Source organism: Macrobrachium rosenbergii, chromosome 23, assembly GCF_040412425.1.
Source record: "Macrobrachium rosenbergii isolate ZJJX-2024 chromosome 23, ASM4041242v1, whole genome shotgun sequence".
Lineage (NCBI taxonomy): Eukaryota > Metazoa > Arthropoda > Malacostraca > Decapoda > Palaemonidae > Macrobrachium > Macrobrachium rosenbergii.
In genome coordinates, this window is record NC_089763.1 from 43237383 (window position 1) to 43254468 (window position 17086).

The 17086-nt window shown below is 37.1% G+C and overlaps 1 pseudogene; it reads left to right on the plus strand.

Moving 5' to 3' along the window:
* Positions 1 to 17086, plus strand: part of LOC136851567 (relaxin receptor 2-like) — a 352585-nt pseudogene that overhangs the window by 200968 nt on the left and 134531 nt on the right.

Genomic DNA, 17086 nt, shown 5'->3' on the forward strand with positions numbered 1-17086 from the left:
CTAAATCAAGAAGTTAATGGGCAAGTTGACAGCTCATCTGAGATACGAAGTGTCGAGATAAAATCTACGGGATATAAACGGAGAGTTTCGTTGAGAGTAAAGTGAGCGAGATTCGGGACTAGTGGCTCATAGTTTTTTTTTTGTTAAGGAATGTTTATATAATTAGCGAGCATTATTGACGGCTAGTTAACTAGTGGTATTTTTTATGCAGTGTATATACAGCCGCTTTAAAAATTATTCCTTTATCCTGCATAAGGACTAGTGACTAGTGTTTTTCTTTTGTCATGGAATATGTATACATGCAATGTATGCAATTGCTTTTAAGCCTATTACTGTATCCTACTCAAGACTCCGATCTTTTGAAGAGTAGATAATCGACAGAGGTACCGTGGCCTTTTAGGCTGCCTTGTATTGAATGTGAATATTTCATGTTTTCAGTAGTGAGAATACAGGACCTCTTTTTGCGTGAAGATTCGGCTACATTTCAAACCTTCAGAGTTGGCTGTCACTTTTTTTTTTTTTTTTTTTAATCTTCCTACGTTTGAAATCGTCTTGACGTTTACCTCATCATTACCTCATTTTTTCATAAAATCATTTCATTTTCTGGGTTTTTAGAATTTATTTTTATTTGAATATTCCTAATTTTAAATCTTCCTAACGTTTACAACATCATTAGCGCATTTGTTCATAAAATTATTTCATTCAATGGTTTGTTATAAATTATTTTTCAAAAAATTATTGATTCCCACTACATTGCCTGAAGAGACTTATCAGATCGCGTCTAAATGGTTTTTAGATGGCGCGAAGTAGGAGAGTAGAAACTGACATATCGGTAACATTGTAAGTATCGCTAAACAGAGAAATAGAAATAAAGATATTCGGGGTATTAATTCTTTAGCCAAAGAGGAAAAAAAGGCATTGGAGATATTCGATCTATATCTCATTCATTAAAGAGGGAGATGGAGATTAAAGCATTCACTTTATTTTTTCATTCACAAGTAAGCGGCGTAGAAATCAAAACATTCACGTTATTTTAACATTCACAGAAAATAGAATTATAAATCAAACCTTTCACGTTATTTTTCATTAACCCCCCCAAAAAATAGATATCAAAGTATTCGCATTTATTTATTTATTTATTTATTTTTTCATTCATAAATCAGAGAAATCACGCTCAAACCATTAGCGATATTTTTTCCTTCACAGGCAAGAGGAATAGAACTGGAAAACATTCACTCACCTTTATCTCTCACAGTTAAGAGAAACATAAACCAAACCATTCACATTAGTTTGTAATTTGCAAATAGGAAAATCAGTAACTCTACAATACAAGTTACTCTTTTATTCACAAATAAGAAAAATAGAAATGGAAGCATTTACGTTAATATTTCATTGACAAATAAGAAAATTAGTAACCAAACCATTCACGTTACTCTTTTATTCACAAATAAGGGAATTTGTAATTAAACCACTCACGTTACTCTGTCATTCACAAATAAGGGAATTAGTATCTAAACCATTCACGTTACTCTGCCATTCACAAATAAGGGAATTAGTATCTAAACCATTCACGTTACTCTGCCATTCACAAATAAGGGAATTAGTATCTAAACCATTCACGTTACTCTGCCATTCACAAATAAGGGAATTAGTATCTAAACCATTCACGTTACTCTGCCATTCACAAATAAGGGAATTAGTACCCAAACCATTCACGTTACTCTGCCGTTCACAAATAAGGGAATTAGTATCTAAACCATTCACGTTACTCTGTCATTCACAAATAAGGGAATTAGTACCCAAACCATTCACGTTACTCTGTCATTCACAAATAAGGGAATTAGTACCCAAACCATTCACGTTACTCTGCCATTCACAAATAAGGGAATTAGTATCTAAACCATTCACGTTACTCTGTCATTCACAAATAAGGGATTTCGTAACTAAACCATTCACGTTATGGTTTCATTCACAAATAAGACGAATAGAAAAGAAAAGCCTTCACGTTGTTTTCTTCTTTTTTTTTCAGGGACGTGTAGCCTAGGCTGGTTTCCTTGTGGAGAAAACGGCACCGTGTGTCTGGAGCAGCGCTTCTTCTGCGATCTGCAAAAGCATTGTCCCAGAGGAGAGGATGAAGCTGATTGCTGTAAGTGACTATTATTATTATTATTATTATTATTATTATTATTATTATTATTATTATTATTATTATTATTATTATTATTATTATTATTATTATTATTGGAGAAACAAATCCACAGTTACGTATGGGTACACATATTTAAGAATAAATCTTTGCAGAGAGCTTTCGGGAATCTGAAGAGGGGAATCGAACAGACTCCCGGAAGGTCTCTTTAGAGATTTAGTTTTAAACGGATGTACCCATACACAACTGTGGATTTGTTTCTCCATTTCAAGACTCATGCCACTATGAGTACTATATATTTATTTATTTATTTATTATTATTATTATTATTATTATTATTATTATTATTATTATTATTATTATTATTATTATTCGGTTAAAAGAATGGCAGCATCAGTTGAACTGATTTTACACGAGGTCTCTTCAATTCCTTTTACTACTTTCTCATTTTAATAAGAATTGAAAAAACCTTGTATAAAATCGATTCAACTGATGCTGCATTCTTTTCAACGAAAGCTCTTTAAAAGAGGATCTATTCACTTCGTATATTATTATTATTATTATTATTAGTATTATTATTATTATTATTATTATTATTATTATTATTATTATTATTATTATTATTATTATCTTGGCAGTCCCATTATTAGCATTTGGTCTTTATTTTTGTTTTTTTTTTATTGCTCCGGACGCCTCAGTTATTTGTTGTGGAACTTTGGAGCCCTCGGTTTTTGTAGATTTTATATCTTTGTTATTTACTTATTGTTATTTACATAAATTCTAATGGAACAAATTAAATTTGCCAGGAACTTGCCTAAAACTTATCCATAAAATTTTATCGCATGGTAGATATTCCCCTTCAGCATTTTGTTCTTTTATCTTGCTGGAATTAGCGCTCCTCTCTCTCTCTCTCTCTCTCTCTCTCTCTCTCTCTCTCTCTCTCTCTCTCTCTCTCTCTGTAAGCATGAGTATCATATGTGGACGTTCCTTTGAAGTGTTCACTTTTGTTCTGAGTACCTTTAATGAGTCTCTCTCTCTCTCTCTCTCTCTCTCTCTCTCTCTCTCTCTCTCTCTCTCTCTCTCTCTCTCTCTCTCTCTCTCTCTCTAAGTGCTAATATCATACGATAGACGTTCTTTAAAAAAGTTAAGTATACCTTAGTTTTTATTAGACCACTGAGCTGATTAACAGCTCTTTAAAAATGTTTATTTCTTCGTGAGTACCTTTAACGAATCTCTCTCTCTCTCTCTCTCTCTCTCTCTCTCTCTCTCTCTCTCTCTCTCTCAATCTAAGTTGTTGAATATCATTCGTTAGACGTTTTTTTAAAATGTTCATTTTTTCTAGCGTACCTTTGACATATCTCTCTCTCTCTCTCTCTCTCTCTCTCTCTCTCTCTCTCTCTCTCTCTCTCCTAAGTAGGAATATCATCCGGTAGACGTTCCTTTAAAACGTTCACTTTTTCTTGAGTACCTTTAACAAGTCTCTCTCTCTCTCTCTCTCTCTCTCTCTCTCTCTCTCTCTCTCTCTCTCTCTCTCTCTCTCTCTCTCTCTAAGTATGAATATCATTCGGTAGGCGTTCCTTTTAAAATGTTGACTTTTTCTAGAGTACCTTTAACGATTATCTCTCTCTCTCTCTCTCTCTCTCTCTCTCTCTCTCTCTCTCTCTCTCTCTCTCTCTCTCTCTCTGTAAGTATGAGTATCATATGTGGACGTTCCTTTGAAGTGTTCACTTTTGTTCTGAGTACCTATAACGAGTCTCTCTCTCTCTCTCTCTCTCTCTCTCTCTCTCTCTCTCTCTCTCTCTCTCTCTCTCTCTCTCTCTCTCTCCCTCCCCGGTGTATACCTACACCATACGGTGAATTCCCAGGATTATCCTAATTACCAATTACTCCCTCGCAGAAAAAGTGTATAGAGCGAATAACCTCCTTCAGAGTCCCATTATGTTCCTTGCAGCTCTTAGTCTTTCTTTCCTACCTTCAGAAACTTCCCAAAAATCAGTCTCATTACCTGGGGTTTAAGCCAGGTCTATACCTGGCGCTTCCAGGTTCCAGATCTACAGGTTCCCGATGGTAAGAAACTTATAGGCTTCTCCACGAGTGTCCGGACAAGTTCTTGTTTCCGGATTTCAATTTCATCCCCCGTTGGCTGGTAGTGCCGTCAGTGCACCTCGTGTGGTGCAATGTAGGCATTACTTAAGGTACTTTGCGCAGCGTCCCTTCGGCCCCTAGCTGCAACCCCTTTCATTCCAATTACTGTATCTCTGTTCATAATCTCTTTCTTCCATCTTGCTTTCCTCCCTCTCCTAACAATTGATTCATAGTGCAACTGCTTTGAGGTTTTCCTTCTGTTACCCCTTTCAAACCTTTTACTGTCAATTTCCGTTTCAGCGCTGAATGGCGTAAGTTGCCCAAGTGCTTGGCATGCATGCCTAAAATCAGTCAGTCTATCAATCTTAGTGTGTCTCCACTCGGCATCGGTAGCGGGGATGAGTGACACTCCGTAGTCCGGACCTCTTTGTGGAGTTGACAATGTGGAGATTGACAGTACAAACTGGATAGTAAATTAAGTTTTCCGAATGAGAGAATGGCCTCGTCGACCGTTACTGCGCATGGTATGCGACATGTTATGCCGTCGAACACGCCTCTCCTTCCTGTACCACAATCCCAACTCGTTTCTCTCTCTCTCTCTCTCTCTCTCTCTCTCTCTCTCTCTCTCTCTCTCTCTCTCTCTCTCTCTGTAGACGTTCCTTCGAAATTTTCACATTTGTTCTGAGTACCTTTACTCTCTCTCTCTCTCTCTCTCTCTCTCTCTCTCTCTCTCTCTCTCTCTCTCTCTCTCTCTCTGTCCGGTAGACGTTCCTTCAGAAATTTTCACATTTGTTCTGAGTACCTTTACTCTCTCTCTCTCTCTCTCTCTCTCTCTCTCTCCCCAACACCACAACCACCTCTCTGCTCATCTTGTTTTTATAGTCTTTTCTTCACATCAATTCCTCTGTGCATTTTCGGAGGTTGTTGATAGTTTGTTATGAATCTTTTTGGAAATGTTATCAACATTATTTTCTATGATTTAATCTGTTATGAATCTTTATGGAAATGTTATCAACATTATTTTCTCCGATTTAATCTTATGAATCTTTTTGGAAATGTTATCAGTATTATTTTCTTTGATTTAATCTGTTATGAATCTTTAGGAAATGTTATCAACATTATTTCCAGTTGGTGGAAATGTCTTAGAAAAATAGCACCGCAATATCTGTCAGGCATGCAGATTTATATATATAAATCTGTCCATCACGGCGTCAAGAGACAAAATAATCAAGTATGACAGACTTCGTTAACCTCAGGGGTCTAATAATTGACAAGAAATGAGGAAGCTGCAGCTATCGTCCATTATTCTTGGGAATGCTTAAATGCCTTTCACCTTCGATCTGCGCTTCCATTATTTATTTCCATTTGCTTTCTTTAAAACATCTACTTCTTAATCCACAAACCATTCTGGATGTGAACATCGACTGAATGATTGATTTGATACCGTAGTCTGGCGTGACAGCAACTGCGGTCAGCGTCGTCTGTAAAATATTTCATTGTTGTAATGATTCATCCTTGCTTGGTTCGTTCCCTTTACTGCCAAGGTAAGGTTTGGACTTCCCTTCCTGCCTCTGTTTTTCCTGACTCTTATCTAACCTTCGTTCATTTAATAGGCTGGAGGTCTGTCGCTTCCCGTTTTAGTTTTCTGTAAAAGAAAACTATTGTCCCGGCTTTGTCTGTCCGTCCACACTTTTTCTGTCCGCCCTCAGATCGTAAAAACTGCTGAGGCTAGACGGCTGCAAATTGGTATGTTGATCAGTCACCCTCCAATCTTCAAACATACCAAATTGCAGCCCTCTTGCCTCAGTAGTTTTTATTTTACTTTAGGTTAAAGTTAGCCATAATTGTGCTTCTGGCAACGATATAAGGTAGGCCACCACCGGGCCGTGGTTAAAGTTTCATGGGCTGCGGCTCATACAGCAGTATACCGGAACAACCGGAAGGTAGATTTATTTTCGGTGGCCCTGATCATGCGCTGTAGCGGCTGTACAGAAAACTCGATTGCGCTGAAGAAACTTCGGTGCGTTTTTTACTTGTTTTTTCTTGCAATAAAACGTTAGTGTTGTTTAAACTAGCCCTTTAATAATCGCGGAAAGTGTTTTTTTTTTTTAGAATGGATAAGACATTCATCTGTCATAAGTTAAGAAAAGACCATGTTGCCTTTTTTCTTTCTCTGGTCTTTTTTCCTGCTGCAGTCTTTTTTTATCTTTCTTTTGAGAAATAGAAACACGGACCCTTTACTTTCCTTTTTGATTTCTCTCCCTCTCTTTCTCTCGACTAACGAGGTGCCATATGTAAGTTTATTATGAGGTCTTTAATAGGCCTAAGCCTTTTCAGTCGTAATAATATGCGTATAACATACAGATAATTGGGGTTTTATTGAGAGGTAGGCCCACAATGTGCCTTGCGCGGCACACTCTAAATGATACTCAATGTTCTTTAGTGGGTCTCTTCAGGAGCCCAATTCCATTTCTAACTGCCTTTTACTTTTAATCCGACCTTTCTGGACGCCTGGTACTTTGGTGTCCAACTTCTTCAGCATTACGTCGCTCCTATTTTTACCAAGTCTTTCGGACGAGTCCTGTGAGTGGTATAGAAATGTGACTCACTGCTCTCTTTACTTTGGTTTAGAATAGTATCAGCAATAATGCAGATGGGATTGTAACAGTATGAATGGGTCTGTGCACGAAGGGACAGCCTACAGTCCCATTATGTTTCTTTACCTTTTACTCAAGTGGCACCGTTAAGGGAAGGAGGGGCGCGGTTTTCGTGGAAAAGGTGTTTAGAGAGGTGAATCGGGTACTTTTCTGGTTGACCAGCGGTGAAAATTTGACGGCAGTGTGTTCACTATATTGCTGGGTCTCGATCAGTCAAGTTTCAAGAGACGGTGGGTTTGGTCAGGACCACCGAGTATGCTAACAGCATTTGTTTTTATAAAGGGTCCCATTAGCGTCTGCGTAGGTAGAGAGCAGGGTCGCCCAACCCCATGCCAACTGGCCAAAAGTGGCCTGTGCTTCTAGTGGTGGCCCATTTATAATTCAAAGAATTTAAATATATATTCTTAATTTTGAATTTAAAAAATTAATAATTTGGTAACTATGGAAAAATAATTATCGTTTGCAAGGTCAGTGGTAAATGAAGCAGTTGTTCTCTATAATTATATTAATGCATTTTCATTATAAAGCATAGAACTAATTATGGGAATACCATTTTATGCTGTCTATATAATTTCAATGCATAATGTTAAGGAGCCCGCTGGACTTCTGGTCACCTATGAAATTGCACACTGAAAATACAACTTCGACGCCCTAATATCGAGTGAAACCTAATACCAAGTGTGTGGTTCTGTGAAAAGCATCCTCATCTGAATAGGAAGAGTTAGGAGACTTGCAACAGAGTTTGGGAGTTTGCTCGATTTGCCATAGTTTCCAGCAAAGATCAAGAATTCAACAGAGTTGGTATGGCTGCGATATTAGGGAAATCGTTGTACTATGGCATTCGGCAGCAACATCAATGGACGGGATTATTATTATTATTATTATTATTATTATTATTATTATTATTATTATTATTATTGTTCAGAAGATAAACCCCTACAGGGGTCATTGACTTGAAATTCAAGCTTCCAAAGAATATAGTGTTCTTTTGAAAGAAGTTACAGAAGATAGTAAATACAGAAAGAGATTAGTTCTGAGAAAATAAAAAAGGTAAGTAAATTAATAAATAATTAGATTAAAATACTAATAAATGAGTAAAATACAAGGGGAATTGTGTTAGGGTAGTATTACAATGCAACTTCGCTCGAGCTTTTGAGGTTTTAATTGTACAGTATCCTAAGGGAGACTGTTCCGTTCTTTTTATTTGATCCTGAATGTTAAAGGACCGGCATTTAAATTATGTTAATCCTATTTTCTTCTATGTTCCTTTCGTAACATTTCTCCCTCGCCTTGACCGGATTTCCTAACTGCTTTACCCGTGCTGTTATTACTTCATTTGACGCTTAATTGCTTTCTTGACGCAAAAAAGGAGAAGAAATGGAAAAAAAGATAATTGGATCCAAGCTCAAATTTCCGAAGGAAAGCGTCACTTTTATTAAATCCCAAGGCCGCGTCCTATAGCTTAAGCTTTCTCTAAAGAGAGATTTTGCAAGAAAGGTTCTGCGTAACAGCCATCTTAGAATAAGAAAAGGATAAAAAACAAAGAAAAAATAGGACAGCCTTTAGCTTTGGCTGATGAGTTTTCCGTAATACTTGTGGTAGGTCGCACTTCGGTAATATCGGATATTGGAAAAGATAGCAGGGGAAAAATTGTCCAGATAACCTTCAATATTCAACAGAAATCCAAATTTTCCTCTTGTATGCATGATTACGCTTCATCGGGATTGGAGTAAATTTTAAACTACGACACAGGCCACGCCCCCTCCCCTTGCTGATTGCGTGTTATCAGATACTTCCATCCCCACAATTGCCAGTCCATCTATACTACTTTTCAACTACCACTTTGGCCAGGAAGTTATTTTTCACATTATTATAAGACATTTTTTTAACTTTGTGTGATTTTTTCCCCTTACTGATAGAGTTATGTTTATTTCTTTACCTGACAATGGGTATAATACTTTTAAAATGCAACTTAAGCAAGGAAGTTATATTTCATATATGAAATTTTCAGCATGGTGATTTTTAAAAATTTTTGTCTTAAATTATCATGCTTTACTCTACTTTGGTTTTCTAAGATGCCATTACATATGGCTTCCTTTAAAAAAAAAATTCAGTGAAATCACCGAATACTTCCATTCTGGCCACCCGGCACTGCACTTCATCTTAAAACTCACCCCCAGAATATTAGTATTCTGTTAAACATATGGAGCATGTGTGCGTGTAAGTTAGTAACACGCATTTGGTAGTGTAGGCCATTCAGTGGATTTATCCCTTACTTTGAATAAAAATCTTTACCACCCAGGTATTAGAAATATCCGATATTCCCTCGTATTACCTTGCTGCTGGTAAGGGAATGACATCTCCGTTTTCTGAAAGAGAGAACGGTCGAACACTTTCCGGGAGAAATGATGATCTTGGGATTATTTTGGGGAACATTAGACTGGAAAACCAATGTCGTGGATAGCGTAAAATCCACGTTTAGAATCCACTCTCTCTCTCTCTCTCTCTCTCTCTCTCTCTCTCTCTCTCTCTCTCTCTCTCTCTCTCTCTCTCCCACACACGCATTAAATGGGATAGCGAAACGTTTTAGCAATTGAAGGTCTGAACGGGACATTAGTTGACTTCTTGCTTTTTCTGAAACCACCATCTTTTATACATATACATATATAAGCACAGAGACACACACACACATATATATATATATATATATTATATATATATCAGAAATTTATTCTGTACACTTCCAGGATTACACTAGCTATGTAATTTTGAGGAACGCTAGATGACTTGGCTATTAAAATGGTTTGAAAATTATCTAAGAACAACTAGTAGGCGATAATTCACTAGCTGTAGTTTTATAGTTGATCATATATATATATATATATATATATATATATATATATATATATATATATATATATATATATATATATATATAAACTAAACTTTTGCTCCCCATACCTTCTTAAAGTTATCATCAACTACAAAGCTACAACTAAATAAAGTATCGCGTACTAGGTGTTCTTAGGTGATTTTCAAACCATTTTAATAACTAAGTCATCTAGCATTCTTCAAAATTACATAGCCAGTGTAATCTTGGAAGTGTGCAGAATAAATTTCTGATATCTCCTTAATTAGGAACCCAAGTTATATGCGAGAACCCTGCCATTTGTAGTGTACGTGGATTATGAAACAAACTGATAAATAAATTTCCTAACTATTTTTCTTTTTCGTAAAACTGCACATTTCTTACTAGATCCTATACAGGTAGCGTAATGGTATTCATGGTAACGTTAGATATAAATTATGGTGGCTTTTGCTGCTGCAGTTGCATAGATTAAACAATCAGAATTTAAGGTATTAAACTCATTTGAAAAATTAATATTGCCAAATTACTCTGCCATTCTTGAGTCACTTAGGTTCCCAAGTCAGTGAGAATTAATTAGACCTTGCAGAGGGAGAGGGACCTTTCACAACTACAACAGAAACCCCAGTATTGAGCAATATTCGCGAAAAGTTATTCTTAGATTTTGGAGAAAATCTTCGTCATATGAAACGGTAAATGTTCAAAAGTCTGTTGCAGCCTAAGGTCGAGGTAAATCAGTCTGTGTTCTCTTACTTTCCAGCATCCACATTCTTAAATTTCTCTGTACAGCTGTGATACATCAGTATCGCCAGGATAGCTTTTTGCTAGGCCACAACCTTTTTCTGGCAAATTTGTTTTCTCAGAATCTCCAGGAACAATATTTTGCACTTCCAGGAGAAATCCAAATACTGAATCTAAATCTCACAAGCGAGAAAATCTCGCGGTTGTGTAATCAAGCGGTCCATGCCGTAACAGTCTTCTTGACGTGACGATTTCCTGTTCAGCACGCAATCCTGCAGCTGCTGTATTTTCACCTGGAATTCGTTTTTGACCTGCTTATCCTCCTTCACTGGTCAGGTCCCACGTTTGACATTGATCCTTGTCCACACCAGGTTCTTCTTGACAGGACTTTCATGTGCTGATTTTCATTTCTCCTTCGAAATACCAAGATCAGTGACTGCTTCTCCCAAGTTAAATATTTTGAATCCTAAAGACGTTTTGTGCTCGGTTAATAGACGGTAAGATTTTTTCCAGGGGAAAAAAAGGTACAAGAAAATCAAATGAAAGTATGGGAGCAGAATATTATGAACACCACTTTGTGCTTCGGTCATGCTGCCATTCACACTTTGGTGTCCTGACAGCCCCTTCAATAATTCATGTAGTTTTCTTTCACATAAGACCGTGATGCCTTTTCTGTGGCACTACACTTGGTTTCTGCTTCACACTTAACAGAAATCTCAAGTTGCTGTTGGGTGAATGAGTAAAGAAATTATAAATGGCTTCAGTTATACCAAAAAAAAAAAAAGTAAAAACTTCTGTTTCGTGATTAACTGCATGACGACGTGCTGGAATTCACACTATGGTTATCAGAGTTTATAAACAATGTTTCGGATTTTTGTTGAGAATTTTCTGTGTACGTAAAATGATAGATGAGAATGATATACAGAGTAAGGGGATGGAACTGATATTATGTAAAATGAAATAAACTTTAGTATAAAACAGGGTTCGAATATAAATTATATTGAGAAATATAGATGACCTGACATGTCAGCCGCATTATCACAACAGTCGTCTGATCAGCAGTCACTCAACGAAGACCCCGACATATAACAGACTTGTCGAGAAGAGTCGTTACACCCAGGTGAAAAATACACAGAGATGTAGAACATTCACGATTGTCTTAATGATTTATAAGCTGTAAATTTTGACAATGACGTCACTGACAATCAACACGCGCAAGCTCGCAGTAAATTTGTTGTAGATTTTTTCCCTGGTCGGGAGGGGGGATGATATGTGAAGTCGGACCACGATGACCTCAGATTAGTTAATGATGTCAGATTAGTAATGATTAATTAACGGTCATTATACGCTAGAAGAATTTTCCAACCGGGATGACTGACCCCCTTCCACCCATTTACGCCCCCCCCCACAACCCAACTCCCTTTGCTGCGCCTCTGGACGCCACTAATTTTGCAAATTCATTACGAAATTCCTGCTGAAAACCGGGAGGCTAAAATTACCAGGAGTCGCCCATTCTAAGGAGCAAAACGTATATATATATATATATATATATATATATATATATATATATATATATATATATATATATATATATATATATATATATATATATATATATATATATATATGTATATATATATACATATATATAGATAGATAGATATGTATATATATACATATATATATAATATGCACACATTATATATAGATATACTCTATATATATATAAATATATATATATATATATATATATATATATGTGTGTGTGTGTGCACACATTATATATATATATATATATATATATATGTATGTATGTATGTATGTATGTATGTATGTATGTATGTATATATGCCCTCCCAAATCGTAATGCAAATATAAACGCGTCATGAATATGCGCAACCGCGTAAGCAAACTAAACAGCGTATAATACCACGACATTCTTCACTTAATTCCCCTTTGAAACCTTCGTGTACAATGGCCGTTAACCTCGGCTGGAGCCGGAGTATTAACTCCGGTTAATTGACAACGAGGGAGATTTGTAACGGCCGCGGAACAGGTAAATCCCTGAATTAACCCTTTCATGGCTATAGCTGCGTTGTGTAATTTTTGGATTTCTGTTCAAAATGTGCTGATTTTCACACTGAATGAGGCAGAAAGCGTATTTACTCCCTAAACAGGATTATATGGGTCTTGATATTCGTATGTGAAAAGATAGGAATTATTGTTATTATTATTTTTATTTATTTATATTATTTTATTTATTTATTTCTGTATTTTTTTGTGTATCACAGTCATCCTATTAGACTGGGTGGTTTTTATAGTGTGGGGTTCCGGGTTGCATCCTACCTCCTTAGGAGTCCATCATTTTTCTCACTGTGTGCGCTGTTTCTAGTAGCACACTTTTCTGCAAGAGTCCTGGAGCTACCTCGGCATCTAGTAATTCCAGGTTCCTTTTCATTGATCTTGGGACCGTGCCTAGCGTTCCTGTGATCATGGGTACAATTTCCACTGGCATCTCCCATATCCTCCTTATTTCGATTTTCAGCTCTTGATACTTATTATTATTATTATTATTATTATTATTATTATTATTATTATTATTATTATTATTGGTGAAGAAATCCACAGTGGTGTAAATGCAGATATAAATCAGAAATATATATATATATATATATATATATATATATATATATATATATATATATATATATATATAACATTAATATATATACAAACGAGAGCTTTCGAGAATCTACTCGATTCTCCTCAACCAATGAGATTGAGAAGGAGACTCGAACAGGTTCTCGAAAGCTCTCGTTTGTATGTATATCTCTAGAATATATTTACATTTGCACCGCTGTGGGATTTCTTCAGTGTTTTAGTGACTCATGCTATTATGAGATTTTATCAATTATTATTATTATTATTATTATTATTATTATTATTTGAAGGTAATAGACCCTCTTTCAAGCAAGTGTTGTTAAAGAGAATGGCAGCATCAGTGGAATTGATTTTATATATGGTCTTCTCAGTTCTTCTTATTATTTTATTCTCGTCAGGGCTGATATTTGCTAGTAACTGGGCTGATATTTGCTAATAACTGGCCGATGTTCATAGTCTGGATAAGGAATTGGTTTCTTGAAATATTAATTTTATTGCAAAAAAGAAATGGAAGTTAAAGGGGCATTTGATCACCGTAGAGTTTCTGGAAATCAGGCTTTGTCGTATTCTCGTGTAGAATCTTCGTCGTTGTTCTAAGGGCGTAGCGGAATTCCAGCGTTTCCACCCATATCATCGTTTCATTCCCAAGGAAGGGTGGGCTTGTCCTGGTTGGAATGGGGTCGTCAGACGGTATTTATAGTGTCCCGTGTTGTGAGGGCTGAATTTTCCTTGGCTGCTTCAAGGGATTAACCCCCTGGGCCAAACCGTCTCCCAGAGGTCGATGCTCGCACTGGCCTCCGCGTGCGGACGTTGGAGACTGGGAAGGTAGTATGGGGCACCACCTGATTGGTTCGTTCGCCCGTCTTTGGGGTGCTGGAGGGCGGCGCCCTACGTGCCACCGTCGGGAGGGGGGACGTCTCCTGCGTGGTGTTGAGGCTAGGTCTCTCCTTTCCGATGTGTAGGGCTTCCAGATGGCGGAGACGGCGGTGGTCTGTCGCCTTATCAATAATTCCGATATTAGGAATTATGTCCTTTCGGGTTATTCTAATATTGTGGATATTCTTGGCGTGATTATGGAGGGCGCCTTCCGGAGCGTGGCAGGAGATCCTCTTGGAAAATCTCATCGTGGTCATCCCAATGTAGGCGCCGGGGCATTCCCGAACAGGGCATTTGTATTGGTAGACCACGTTGGTTTTCTTCAGGGGGTCCTGCACTGCGGGGCCCCGGTTGTTTTTCATGATCAGGCCGCTGGTCTTCTTGCTTTTGCATCGTCGGTTCATTCTCAAGGAAGGGTGGGCTTGTTCTGGTTGGAATATTTTAGAAAAAAAGCCGAACAGCAACACGGTGAAGGAAACCGAATTTCTCCCTACCATCATACGGGGAAATTTAAGAAACTAACCGACGGCGTACACCGGCGAGAGAGAGAGAAAGAGAGAAAGAGTAAGAGAGAGAGAGAGAGAGAGAGAAAGAAAGAGAGAATGAGAATGAAAGAGAGAGAGAGAGAAAGTGACAATGAGAGAGAAAGAGGTGTGATAGAAAGAGAAAGAGAAGAAGAAAGAGAAAGAGAGCCAACACCGAACACAGAAGGCACATTATAGTCAAGTGGGGCAAAAAACAATCAAAACACAAAACTTTCATTTTTCCCTCTATTTGATTTTTTATTTCCAGTTAAACCTTTTCATATTTATCAATATTAAATGTTAAGTAAATCATGAAAAGGAATTGAGCCTAGGACCTTTAATGTTTTTTTTAACAATATTTTTTGATGATTTATTTTTATCCTGAAATGGGGTAAAAAAAAATCACATCGAGGCAATAACAAATCATGTTTGTTTTTGGCTAAAGAAACATGTGTAAGAAACTAAGATGCGTTTTTCCATACAAAATGGGAAGTTTAACATGAACAAAAGTTAAATCATATCAAAAGATAACAAAAAAGTGTATATTTTGGTATTTAATTGTGAAAAAAAATTTTCATTACAGTTTCCATAAACAAAACGAAAATCATTTCTCTGGTATGAATTGTAAATCATGCATACTCATGCTATAATTCAATTAACAAATCCTTTTCTATCTTCTTTAGACGAGCATATGCCATTTCATCTGGGAATCTAAAGAAACCTTTCTTCACCATAAGTTCTTCTGGCCAGTAGAAAATGTACGTTGTATCAACAATATCAATGTCCTTTTTGTCCTTGTTCCGCTCAATCCAGGTCCATTCCTTGGGATTGCTGGAGATATTCTTCTTTTGTAGGAAATCAACTTGAGCTCTCGTTACTGTGCCGCCTTCATCGTTTGTAAAGGTTTTTAATATTTTCCCAAAAATAAATCATTCGTGGTTCAGTGTAGTATACTGCATAGTACTTTCCAACAGAATCTTCTGATATTACAGGAATGCCTGTTTCTGTTGGAGCTGGTACCACTTCATGTTCACATTCCATGTCCCTTTCATCTTTATCCAAACTGAAACTTACGTCATCAGCAGAATCACTTTCCAAGTTTATTTCTTCATCTGTTGTTGTGCTGTCGGAAAGTGGTTCAGGATCCTTTTTCTTTCTCTTGCTTAACTTCATATTCATTCTTCCTTTCGGAACCTGATGACTTGTAAGCTCCTTACTGCATTCTCCTTGAGTGATAATTTGGCTATGCATGTTGATTTTTCTTTTTGTGAGAGGATGTGTTCCACTACGTCCTCTGAATTCAAAATCTCTTCCAGTGAAGTTTCCTTTTCCTTTGCTACTAACAGGATATTAAACTTTATTCCTGTTGGAGCCCTTGCTTGAATTTCATTGACGAGATCCGTCCAACTCAAATTTTTAGCATAAAGTGTTCCTCGCTGCTGAATATCCTTCTTAATATCTTCAAGAAGTTCATCTTTATCAGTGGGGCCTTGAACATCCAGCCAGTAACTGCAGCCTGGTGATCCTTCTTGAGCTATGGTTGATGGATCAAAAAGACGCTTGTCTACATCTGCTCCAGGCACTAGCGTTACTTCTTGGCTAGTGAAAGTAGATCTCTGTGAAACATCCTGCTGAATTGCTGATGATGGAATCAGTTGTGAGTCGTTGATGCTTGCCTCCTTATCAGTCATAGCATCCAATACCACAGGATTATTTTCGTCATCTTTTGGGCGCCCTCTGTCCAGCCATGTTTTGAAAGTTTTCAATTTCACAGGACAAAGGCGATCTTTATTGTACTTTTCTGAATTCAAAGGATATATTCCAGTAGCACGAAAACCTGCCTTTACATTGTCAGTCGAAAGACCCTGCTTCCAGACACTGCACAGCATATTCACAAAGCCACATTTTTGTTATGGCACTCGTGCCCCTGTCTGATGTACATGCTGTTGCAGTGCTGCATCATAGTATGATTTTAAAGGCGCAAAGCAAGCAACGTCTAATGGTTGTAACAGATCTGTACAATGTGCAGGAAGCTTGATGATACTGATATTTTCACTTTTGCCACTAGTATTGTCTCTACAGATGTATGGCTGAGATGCCCATCCAAATCAGGAGAAGAGGGCGAGTGTCTTTTGTTTTCTCTACGAAACCTTTGAAGAAGTCCTAAAATCGTTCATCCAGCCTGACTCTGATAGAGCATATTGAGTTTCTGGTAATGCTGCAGTTCCAACCCATGATGATTGCATATTCTTACCCTTGAATATAATTAAAGGATCTAGTGCTGATCCATCAGCACAGCATGTTGCCAAAACAGTTATGTTTTCACGTTTTGATCCACTAGTTACTCGTACAGTCTTTGTCCCTTTTTTATCTTTGCTTTTTTTTATTTTTGCGTATAAAAAACCACTGTCAGGTGTTCTGTGACAGTTACAAAAGGATTTATTATGCTTTGAAGAGACACTATATGACAAAAAGTATGATCGGGGAAATAAAAAATCAGTTTTGGGGTAAAAACTCACACTTGGGGAAT